Source organism: Primulina huaijiensis, chromosome 7, assembly GCF_012295235.1.
Source record: "Primulina huaijiensis isolate GDHJ02 chromosome 7, ASM1229523v2, whole genome shotgun sequence".
NCBI lineage: Eukaryota > Viridiplantae > Streptophyta > Magnoliopsida > Lamiales > Gesneriaceae > Primulina > Primulina huaijiensis.
Window position 1 is genome coordinate 15,708,448 of NC_133312.1, and position 12,961 is coordinate 15,721,408.

The window sequence follows — 12,961 nt, forward strand, 5'->3', positions numbered from 1 at the left end:
ATATATATATATATATAAATCGGTATATGAGTTTGTTTTTAAAATGAATATGTTTGTATATTTGAATATATAAAAGGAATAAAGAATCTAGGTTGTGATTTTCCAATAAATTTTATTACTAAGGGACTAGTAATAAGATAGTGTGGGGGTGTGATGAAACTTAAAATTAATAATTTATTATATGTTAAAACCTATATTTTAAAATTTAAGTTTCATTAAAATTATAAAATTATGTTATTTTAGTATTGTGTGTTTATATTTAAATGTCTTACTAAATATGTTTTATTTTCAGGTTTTCTACGTGTTGGTAAAATAATGATAACTCAAGCTAAAAAATTTAAATGGAGGTGATTCAAAAATGTTTGGAATTCTTGAGAAATTATCTATAACTTTGCAGATGACATGATTGCCTAAAAAGTTGTTAAAATGATCAAATTGTGAAAATATCAAAAGTAGGACAAATTTACTTTCACCATGACCAGCATATAGTAAAAAATTCAAAACTATCTCAATATTTAACCAAATGAGGTGAAACAAGTAGCCAAATTCATCTACAGACAATTCCCCACATGTTTGCTGTTTTGAGCAGAGTCAAATTCGGTGATTAAAGTCGTGGAACAAAGCATTGAAAGAAGAGACATGGAATTGAGGTTGGAGGAGACAAAGACTACTTTTACAACTACATGACATTAATAAAATTTTTGACCCTTTCTCTCATTTGGCCTATAAATAGAGGCCTTGTGCTAGTTTGAAAATCATTCTATCTCATTGTAAAATATAATGTGAGTGAGTATAAAAGTTCTAAGTTCCAATATATTTTTTATTTTCCAAATTATGAGTGATGTTTTTAGTGTTGATCAAAAGTAAGTTCATGGAAAGCTAAATCTATTATGTCAAGGTGAAGAGGATGAATTCTTGGTGAAGTAAGATTGTTTATATTTTGTATATTCTTTCTTTATTTTTTTTCATTTTGCTAATTTTTTTTATTGTAGGTATAAAAATGAATTATTTTATGTTATCAATTTACATCAAATGCTTGATACCATTGAAGTGGTTATCTTGATTTGTTGTTTAATTTTGATAAAATAAATATTTCATNTGAAACGTCTCACTCATTTTTAAAATTCTATTGGACATTTTTTTTAAATAAAAGCTTCGCAATTTTTGAAATAACATTTAAACATAAGAATATAACATTTAAAATTGATCTTAAATATTTGATAGTAAAAATAGCGCATTTTAAAATAACCAAAATCATCCAAAATCATACGTAAACATAAACGAATAAAAATCTTAAAATCATCATCGTATAAAAACATTCATCTCCTTTCAATTTCAAAAATCGTAATGCAGAAAACATGCGGTCCTCGGGTCGTGTCGCCGCACCAGGTCTGCCTACTCAGAGTTCGGCACCTCCAGTCTCCTCAACATTTAGCTCACCTGCATCACACACGCCTAGTGAGTCTAAAGACTCAACACACCTGTACAAGGAATAACAAGTACATATACATAGCACACAGCAGTGAAAAATATCATACTCAACATATCTTTCATGAACTTAAAAAGCTTAATGCCAACATACCTTTCATGAACTTTAAAATATGAACATAAACATGTCGTATAAAATCATGTCGTGTCAAATCATGTCATCTCATATCATCATATACGTGTCAAAACAGCTCATCGTGTCATCAAACACTTAAACATTTTCTTTTAATTGAATTCAGTTCATTAGTTGTGACTTTCGTATCAGCTCTATCGTATCAGCTCTAGCGATGGATCCATCTAAAAAAACCGTGGTACCCGGCGGTAGGGGACATCAGCGACAGCATTACCCGCCCACTGAGCCCGGGCCTCAACTCATCATATCTCATGTCATCGTATACATATACATCGTCAGTCACAACCAATTTTCATCCTTCAAAAATATCATCATTTTCATCACTTAATAAAAACATGCAAATGCGTAACTTTTCTTTTAAACCAAGCATGCACCGTATTTATCATAATTGCGTAAAAATCATAAACATGATGCATGAACATTTAAAATATCATGAATTTGTGCTCAGGGCGCTGCCAAGACCAAAATCTCACCCCAGGTGCAAAATGACCATTTTGCCCCTGGAAACCCAAAAATTATCGTTTCAACCCTGGACCTCTAAAATTTAGCCGCAGCTTACCAAACTCCTTAAAATGTCCCAACATTTTTAAAAGTATTCATAGGCGTAAGTTCGAGCCCATAAGCTAAACTTAATCGATTCGTTTTAAAACTCGAACCGGGGTCTCAGTTTTAACCCGAATCGATTCAAAATAGAACCAAATTTTTTTCCAACTTATTGTCATATCTTAAAACACTTTAAAGGTCCTAAATCAATGTCATTAGATCCTCCCACTCACGGCTGAAATTTCTAGAATATGCCCAAAACACTCGGTCCTATCCTATCTAGCAACCTCATGTGCACCTATCTCTTAAAAACTCACAATTCAAGCTACCTCTTCGTTCCAGCCATAAGCCGACCTCCCCTTGACCCCTTGGGACTCTTCTTGACACGCTAAACCCACGGCTCCAGACCCATGCAAGCCACGACCCCTACAACTCGCTATTCTTCACCAAGCGTCCAAAACGGAGCCAACCTCTACCCTTTCAAACCACAGCGCCTAGGATGGCTCCAACTCCAGCCGAGCCCTTCCAAGCCTTGTCGCAGACCAACCAGGGTCTGGTCTAAGCCTCAGCGGGGTCTCTGCCGTGTTGGTCGAATCTTGCACTCTGGAACGCTCAAGATCTAGCCACCCGAGAATAATTCCCTTCACGTCCCTATACCCTTGCGCAACCAGTAACCTTTCTACTGTTAGGTTATAATTTAATGGGGTGGGACCCGCATTAAATTAAATAATAATAAACTTGTTATCCCACATCGAAAGATTTTAAAAAACTGAAAGAAGAAATTAGTTATAAATAGAGCTCAATTCCTTCAGTTATTGTATCCCAAAATCAAAAGCTTTTTTAGCTTTGATAAAAAGATAGTGCATAGAAAAAAAGAGTGTATTTTTTTCTTGAGTGCGGGAATTCTCTTTGTGTGAGTTAGAGAAATTATTTTCTCGGTATACTCGAGTTGGGAGTGTGAGAAATATTGAGTGTATTGGTGTATACACTTGTTGTAATATTTCTTCCAGTTATAAAAGTTGCAGTGCTCCGTGGACGTAGCCTATATTGGGTGAACCACGTAAATCTTTGTGTTCTTGTTGGTTATTTTATTCCGCAAGTTTTGGGTACTATTATCATCTTGATCGGCATCGCTTCGGGTGTAATTCCCCAACAACTGGTATCAGAGCCTTGTTGTGAAAATTCTTAAGAATTCTGAGTATGCTCTGTGGTTGCAGCTTTGTCTGATCTTCCATATCAGAAAAGATTTTTAGATTTTTTGCTAAGGCTAGATAAGTGATGGCCGGAGATGATGGATCGGGACCTGGAATCAACAAGTTCGACGGTACAGATTTTACGTTCTGGCGTTTACAGATTATTGATTATTTGTATAGCAAGAAGTTGCATCAACCTCTATCTGGAAAGAAGCCGGAAAAGATAGAGGATGATGACTAGAAGCTTCTTGACTGACAAGTGTTAGGTGTAATACGATTGACCCTAACGAAGAACGTGGCACATAACGTGGCGGAGGCAAAAACAACGGAAGAGATGNAGAAAGTTACAATTCAATGATGTTAGAGATCAAATTCTTGCTGAAGAAGTTCGCAGGATAGATTCTGGTGAAGGAACATCATCAAGTTCTGCTCTAAATCTTGAGAATAGAGGAAGGGGCAGGAGTGGCGAAAAGAGTTTTAACCAATGGCATGGTAGATCCAAGTCGAGAAACAGAAAAGACAAAAGCAATTTTCAAAAGAATGTGAAGTGCTGGAGCTGTGGTGAGACTGGTCACTTGAAAAAGAATTGCATATCAACAAAGAACGACGCTAATGTTGTTACTGAGGAGGTACATGATGCTCTATTACTATCCATAGAAAGCCCGGTTGATTCTTGGGTTATGGACTCGGGAGCTTCGTTTCATACCACTGGTAATCGTGATGTATTCGATAATTACATTGCGAAAGATTACGGAAAAGTTTTCCTGGCTGATGGAAAACCTTTGGAAATAATTGGTATGAGTGATATCCGGATGAAGATGACAAATGGATCTGTCTGGAAAATAAAAAAAAAAAAGTCATGTACCAGAGTTGACACACAATCTGATTTCAGTAGGACAGCTTGACGACGAAGGTCATAAGATGACCTTTGGTGATGGTTCCTGGAAAGTGAAAAGGGGAGCCATGATTGTTGCTCGAGGAAAGAAAACTGGAAAACTTTATATGACTTCCAGTTTGAGAAATAAATTAGCTGTTGTGGATGCTGGAGCTAATTGAAGTCTATGGCATAGTAGGCTTGGGGATACGAGTGAGAAGGGAATGAAGATGCTTGTTTCAAACGGAAAGCTACCGGAATTAAAGATCGTTGAACACAAGCTGTGTGAAGCTGTAGTTTTTAGAAAGCAGAAAAAAGTGAGCTTTTCAAAAGAGGTTAGAGAACCGAAATCAGCGGATTGGGAGCTGGTGCATACTGATGTATGTGGACCATCTCCTGTGACACCCCTTGGAGATTACTCAAGATATTATGGCACTACTGTTGACGATTCGAGCAGGAAATTTTGGGTTTATTTTGTAAAAAATAAATCGGATATTTGAGACCTTTAAACAGTGGGAGTTAGCCATGAAAGATGTGATGGATTCACTGTCATCCAATCACATGTGGGAGTTGTCAGAACTTCCTGAAGGTAAAAAGGTTTTACATAGCAAGTGGGAGTATCGGTTAGAACATGACGATAGCAAGCGGTACAAAGAAATACTTGGTGTAAAAGGTGAAAAGGAAGTCATTGGTTACACTGATATTTTCTCTCTGGTAGTAAAGTTAACTACTATCAGGACTGTAGTTTGATTGATGGTAAAAGAAGATTTACATCTGGAACAGTTAAATGTAAAGACGAGGTTTCTTCAAGGAAAACTAGATGAAGAAATGAATCAATCACAGGGATTTGAAGTATGAAGGAAAGAGAAAATGGTGTGCAAACTTCAGAAGAGCTTGTATGGTCTCAAACAAGCTCCAAGACAGTGGCACAAGGAGTTTGATGGTGTAATGAATAATGATGGTTTTATGAGGTATCAGGCTGATCACTGTTGTGAAGCTTGATGGTTATTATATCATACTAATGATATATGTAGATGATATGTTGATAGCAAGAGCTTGTCTGGAGGAGATTGATAGACTCGAGAAAGAGTTATCAAATGAATTTGCTTTGAAGGATTTGGATGCTGCAAAACAAATCCTTGGAATCAGGATCCTTAGAGATCAAGTGAATGGAGTCTTTAAGCTTGAGAAGATTCCTGGAAGCAAGAATCTAGCTGATATGCTAACGAAGGCTGCTATCATTGAAAAACTGAAGTTGTGTTTGACTTCAGTTGATCTCCTGGACTAACAAAGGAGGTATGAGCTGATGCACTGATGGTGTGAAGACATGATTGGAATCAAGTCTTCAAGTGGGAGAATTGTTAGGTAATAATTTAATGGGGTGGGACTCGCATTAAATTAAATAATAATAAACTTGTTATCCCACATCGAAAGATTTTAAAAAAATGAAAGAAGGAATTAGTTATAAATAGAGTTCAATTCCTTCAGTTATTGTATCCCACAATCAAAAGCTTTTTAGCTTTGATAAAAAGAGAATGCATAGAAAAAAAGAGTGTATTTTTTTCTTGAGTGCGGGAATTCTCTATGTGTGAGTTAGAGAAATTATTTTCTCGGTATACTCGGGTTGGGAGTGTGAGAAATATTGAGTGTATTGGTGTATACACTTTTTGTAATATTTCTTCCAGTTATAAAAGTTGCAGTGCTCCGTGGACGTAGCCTATATTGGGTGAACCACGTAAATCTTTGTGTTCTTGTTGGTTATTTTATTCCGCAAGTTTTGGGTACTATTATCATCTTGATCGGCATCGCTTCGGGTGTAATTCCCCAACATCTACCCCTCATGACAGCACTTGACCTTACCAGCAGCCTCTAGACATTCAGTCACCGCAGCCCTTTGCACCATTAATAAACGGAAAAACGTGAGTGACATTCATAGAAAACGAGACACTCAAGAGCCCGAAAAAGATCTTTCATGAAATGTCTTAGATCGAAGCTTCTTATGCATGAATACCAACATTAGTGTGTAACACGAGTGTGATGCAGAAAAAAATGGAATAAAGCGTGCCTGATGATGCTAGAGAAACACAACGAGACGATAGAACCGTGAGCAGTTTTTCTTGCAAGCTTTAGGGATAAAAATAAGGCCTTCAGTTGGAGTTTTCTGAACCGAGAGGAATGAGTTGAGTGGAGGAGGTGAGCGGCTATTGAAACGTAAATAGGTTTAGTGGGGAGTTAAGGGAGGTAATTAGGTATAAATTATAAGGTTTAGGATTAATTAAATGATTGAATAATAGATAATGGACCTAAATGTGATAATTAAAAGTTTAAAAAGTTCATTAGTTCTAATACGCTTAAAAATAGGTCTATTAAATCTAATCATACTCCCGAAAAATATTTCGTGTTAAAAAGGTTTAGAAGATAATAGCCAGAACCTTAAAAAAAGTCTCTCGATTTGATAAAATTTGCATACCGTAAAAAAATAAAATCTTGCGGGTGAAAATATCCAAAAATTCCCATTTTTGAAAATTACACTTAAAAATGCTTTAAATTAATTTATAAAAATAAATCGTGTAATTAAAATAATTTTCATGAAAATTCTCTTGTCTCCGATCATCGATCGAATGTGAAATGCACCTAGAAACCCTAATGTGTGAACTTTTTAAAATTTCATGAATTAAATCCTATCATGCATGAGTTATGAATAAAATGCATAAAAATAATTAAACATATAATTAATAAATATGCATTTAATGCTTTAAAATAATTTAATAAAATACCAAAGAAATTTAATAATTTGCATGCATGTGGTTCATGTAGATCTTCAAATTTTTGGGACGTTACACATTTACTTTATCGCAACTAACTTTTACTTTCCTCATCTAACATTTACTTTATCGCAACTAACTTTTACTTTCCGCATCTAACTTTTACTTTCCCGCAACTAACTTATTAAATCATATATTTCATTTAGGCAATAGCTTGGCTCTGCCGGTTGTTCTAAATGAAATATAATGATTTAATTTAACATTTTTTTTTATTCAGTTATATATTTATATAGTTATATATATAATCATAGGTACCATATATAAATTATCGGTGAATTCGGTATTTTCTATTGTTGGAACTATATTATACTAGGTGTGTGTTTAAATATTTAATTTTCTTTGAACCATTATTTATGGTGGTTTCCTTTGTTTTACTTTTAGTTAAACAATATTGCATAAACTAAGAATAAATCCTCGAGCTTTGACAAAATTTATAATTTGTAAACTACGTTCTTGCATTTGGTAATCTATAAATTAATAAATTTAAACTTAAAATAACCTCTCTGTGGATCGATCTCGTACTTACAAAATATATTACTTGCAGACAACCTACACTTGGTTGAATTATAATTTAAGTAGTAGCAGCCCTCTCGAGCTATGCCAAACTAATTCAATACAGTGAAGTAATTAAATCTCTTTATCAAAAGTGAACTGCATGTCGTTCTATGAAATCCCCTAGCTTTCGACCTATTAGACTACGATTATCAACGTGTATCCGATTTCATATTTCTATGCAAATTGTAAATTCACGGACTGTTAGACTTAATTTTGTTGTGGAGATGCTAGTACAAAACCAGTAGATGTAAATAAGCAGAAAACCAGAAGCACTTGTACCGCGCTAAAACCAGTAGCAGCACTTATAAAGTACTGCTTAATCTAATTAACAAATGACTTCTTAGCTAAAACCAGAAACCCGAAATATACACTAGCAGATTGTTGCGTATCTCAAGTCTTTAAATATTACCGTTGATCTATTAACGTGATACTAGCATTTATTGCTTCATTTAATGCCATTAAATGTTGTACGGGAACATTTAAGACGGCTTACCATTTTTGGTATGAACTGAGACTGATAGCTTTAATGTATTCTGCAGAGTCCATTTTCAGCAATAAAGCTGAATCACTGAAAAGTCAAAAAAGTCGTTCAGATTTTAACGTTGGTTTAAGCCTATATATGAAGACGGAGCAATTTTCAAGAAACAAGGAGTGAACGAATCTCAATCAAAGAATATCATTCGAGCATCGCTAGAACTCTCAGTTATCTCAAAAGCTCAACACTGAAGAAGCAGCACACGCTTCATTGCATACACTTGATCATTTGAGATCATTTTGTGCTAGCTATTTTCTTTATCTCTTCTTAAGCTTTTCACTTCATTAATAGAAGAATTTGTAACTGGAAAAGAGTTCTTTCCAGAACTTAAGATCTGGCAAGTAGTTGAGTTGTAAAACTAAGAGTTTCAGTAGGCGAAGGGTAAGTCTTGTTGAATTGGGTGTGTACAATTGTTGTACTGTATTCACCAAAGTCTCTTAGTGATACCTTCTAGAAACAGAAGAAGGGGAGACGTAGAATATTCATCTTCGAACTTCCAGAAACAAACCTTGTGCCATCTACTGCTTTTCTGTTTCACTATTTTTCACCCACTAACCAACAGATCGTTTCCGCACATTATCTTGTGATCTGCTGGTCTTTAAACTTTAACAAGAATCTGATAGTATCTCTAACAGGACTCTAGCACATCATTCTGAAAAATCGATTAAGTTTGCCATTGAGTTTATTCAACCCCTCCCCCCCTTCTAAACTCAATCTGATCCTCAACACGGACTATGCTACTCATTCCTATCACAAGCTATTCTCTCGAACTCACTCACAATATGAGATTATTATTAAAGTTAGCTACTCTTTAATAATGTAATTAAAAACAATAGCATAGTCAAGAATAAATCAAAAGTCGAGAGTTAAATTAACTAAACATGGTTTCGGGGTAGGATCCCCTTAAATCCCAACAAATATGAAAAGTTAGATCCTAGAATTCATGATAAAAATATGAAAAACAATGTTTAAATTAGAAGTTCTAAACAAGAAATACTAGACTTGATAAGAACAAGAAGAACGGTGCCCGGAAATCTTGAAATTCTTCAACCTCAAGCAAGTCTTCTCCTCCAAGTTCTTGTGGCTACTGAAAAGTTCATTTTACTTGCCCTAATCTCGCTCATATAGCACTTTTCCAGCCAAAATTGATAAGCCTCTCCTAGATGGAAAGAAATCATGCGCACAAAATTTTCCAAAATTGAACCCCGCTCGAGCGGTAAGATTCTACCACCCGAACGCCAACTCCTCTGTCTCCCGTCTCTCAAAGAAAACCAATCGCGCCCGAGCGGTAACGTTATACCGCCCGAGCGCCAACCTTTCTGTCTCGAAATCACTCTTCACGCTCGAACGATAAGATTATGCCGTCCGAGCGCCAACTATTTTGCCCAAATCCTCATCCTTTTCTTCTAGCTTGATACTTCCCCTTATTTCAGTTTCTCGGCCATTTCGCCTTCGAATTCATGAAATACGAGTGAGTCACGATCATATGCATATGATATCTCTAAAATGAACAAAATGTAGATGAAATGCACACACACACAATGCAGGCACATACAAAACTAATGCACTAAAACATGTAAAAACGACACCTATCATGATCCATTTTTTTAGCTTTCAGTTATGTGAACTCCTTCACTAAAACAGGAAGTTCCACTCTATTTACATAATTAGCACTTAAGCTGACTTTCACAACTTTCTTTACAGGGAATTAACTTATAAACTCTTTTATAAAAAATCTGTTTGATCTCCATCAAACTACAGACGCCAAATTCAACTCTTTCAATTTGAGTATCTCAATGGGAACACATAATACAATACTTGTGTGACTCTCAATGTTTCAAGGATATAGCTAAATATGGTTCACAACTTCATGTGATTCAGAACAACATTTGTTTATATTCGGCCTTACCCTAACTAACCTCATTCTTTTCATCAATCCTTTGATTAAGAACATCAAAACTCAAGTGTGATTTAGACCTATCGGATCAAATAAGATCGTCTAATAACATCGCTCAATGATCCCCTAGGTATCACTGATAATTCCTACAAGAAACTTAACTTATGATTAACGTACAGTACGTTCACTTCAACTCATATATAACGATCTAATCTTTAACCATTGATATATCGAGAGTTGCAAAAGAATTTGATAATGATTTGATGTATATTTGAGTAACAATAGTGGCATGGTATGTGTTGATGAGGAAACTCTTTTCCAAGATGCATATATCTTACTCTGGCAAGAGATTTCTTGCCCTATTAATTTATCAAATCACATAGGATATCTTCACCCGTAGGTGAGGGGTGAAGCTACAATTACAATGCATTGATTATATGTATTTTGAAACTACACTGAACCTCGCCGCCTGATGAACCTAATGGATTCGGTAAACGGATCAAAGTGCATGATAGTACGTAGAGCCTCCACGTTATCCAGGGTCAAAGGACTAATATTATACAATCATAACAACGGACTATTCCACTCGATAAGTTATAATCACTTGGAAAGTCCGAGGGATGGTTGTTCAGTGCATCATCAAATGATCACTCATATGTGTGAATAGACATCTCCATGTCTGTACCAATGAAACATGATGTTTACATTACAGATATTAGTCTCAATCTCAAGCAACTTTTATCCATATTTTAAGTGGTTATTGACTAAGAACCGATTTAGAAAATGAAGTACACTTCCTATTGAGTTTTATAATCTTACGTTGAGAGACATGCCTCATGGTAACTATTTTATATTCAATGAATTTATCTATGCAGCTTACATTGATATACAGATAATATAAATTTCATAATTAAATTGTAAGGTCAAGGAAATTTAAATTTACGTAACCTGATTGCATGCATTCTAGAGTTTTATTTAAATAAGGTGTTTATTTATTTTTATGTATTTAATGCATAATTATTGCATGGTTAGGGTTTATTTCACGATATTTAAAAGTTCGCGCATTAGGGTTTCTAGATGTTTTTCGCGCTCGAATGAGAAACGGAGACCGGGGATTTTTCAGGAAAAATATTTTTATTACATGATTAATTTTAATTAATTAATATGAAGTGTTTTTAGGGGTGTATTTCGAAAATGGGCCTTGGTGGGTATTTTTTATCGCCGGGTTGTATTTTTAGTTGTACGCAAATTTTAACGATTCAGAAGACTTTTTGAGGGCTCGGGCAATATTTTAAAAAACGTATCAGAACGAAATATTTTTTGAAAATTTTTTTGGGCTTGATGGGTTTGTTTTAGAGATTAATGGGCTCAAAAACACTTTTAAACCATTTAATTATGATTAGGGGCCATTAATGTATTATATTGTTAAACTAAACCTACTAAGCAAAACCCCAACCCTATGATATTGAAGTGGCCGCCCCTCCCTCATTCCATCAGCATCATTTTCAAAAAAATACAACAGCCACTTCAAGGTTCTCTCAAGCTTTCCAGAGAAAAGTTCTTCCTCGCTCCTCCGGTGCTTCCCCGACGTAATTTTCTCCAAGCTTTCGATCATATAATCATAAAAGAACGCGTGTATCACCTTTTCCTCTTCATTCACACCATTATATTGCTGTTATATACGTAACTGCATGAGGTTCTCCTCGGCTAGCATAAGGATTTGTTTTGAAGCAAGTTTTGTCACGATTTTTGCATTCATGTGTGGTGTACACGCATGTTTTCTTGTGGTTGTGCAAGGGGCTGTCAGTTGCTGATGCTAGAGGGGTGTAACATGTCAAGGTTTAAGGAAAGTTAGTACTAGGGTCGAGACTAAGTGCTTATGGCCGAAGGGTTTGGGAGAAACGCTTCGACCGAAGCTTGATGGTGAGCAGATCGGATGATAGGGAGGCTCGGTTTTGCAAGAGGCAAGGCGTCCTTAGCACGGGACCAAGTCCTAATGGGTCTAGACCGTGGCCTAGGGTGGCTCGAACATGGTTGGGGCTAGGGTAGAGGCCGCTTGATTGAGGGACGTTTGTGTTGGTCTCGGGCGTGCTTCGGGTGTAGCTATCGATCGTGTGAGTGGTTTTAGTTCATGGGGCTGTGGCATTGAGTCTTGTGGGTCCAGTAGGGTCCTGAGGGGGGCTAGGAGGGGTTGGTGAGTGGCTGGTCCCGTTGGTTGGAGACTGGGATTGAGAACATGGGAAGAGTCGCACCTAGGGTTTCGATTGGTGACTTGCCGAAAACTCCAGCAGCATTTCAGGGGCTGTTTGAAGGTTTAGGGGGTATGGTTTTGATGGATTAAGGGCTGTTAGAGTGTGGTTTAGGTATGGTAAAAGTTGGGGAAAAATTTGGTTAAGTTTCGGCATGATTCGGGTTAAAATCGGGACCCCGGTCTAAGTTTTAAAACGAATCGGTTAAATTTTGAAACGGGCTCGAGTTTACGTCTAAGAAATGCTTATAAATATGTTTTGGGATGTCCTAATGATTTTGGTAAGTTTCGGGTTGAAATTTAGAGGTCCAGGGGGTAAAACAGTCATTTTGGTTTTCTAGTGGTAGTGCCCTGAGCACGTATTTATCATGTTTTTAAATGTTTATGCATCATGTATATGATTTTTATGTAATTATGAAAATTACGTTGCATGCTTGATTTTAAGAAACGTTTATGTATATGCATGTTTTACTAATTGATAAATATGATGACATGCTTTTGAAGGAAGAGAGTTGGTTGTGACTAATACGAATACGTTAATACGATGATATGTAAGGCCAAGGCTCAGTGGGCCGGTAATGCTGTCGTTGATGTCCCACCTGCCGGGCACCGCGGTTACATGTAGTTAGATCCATCGACTGACATGATAATATGAAAGTCACTGCTAACG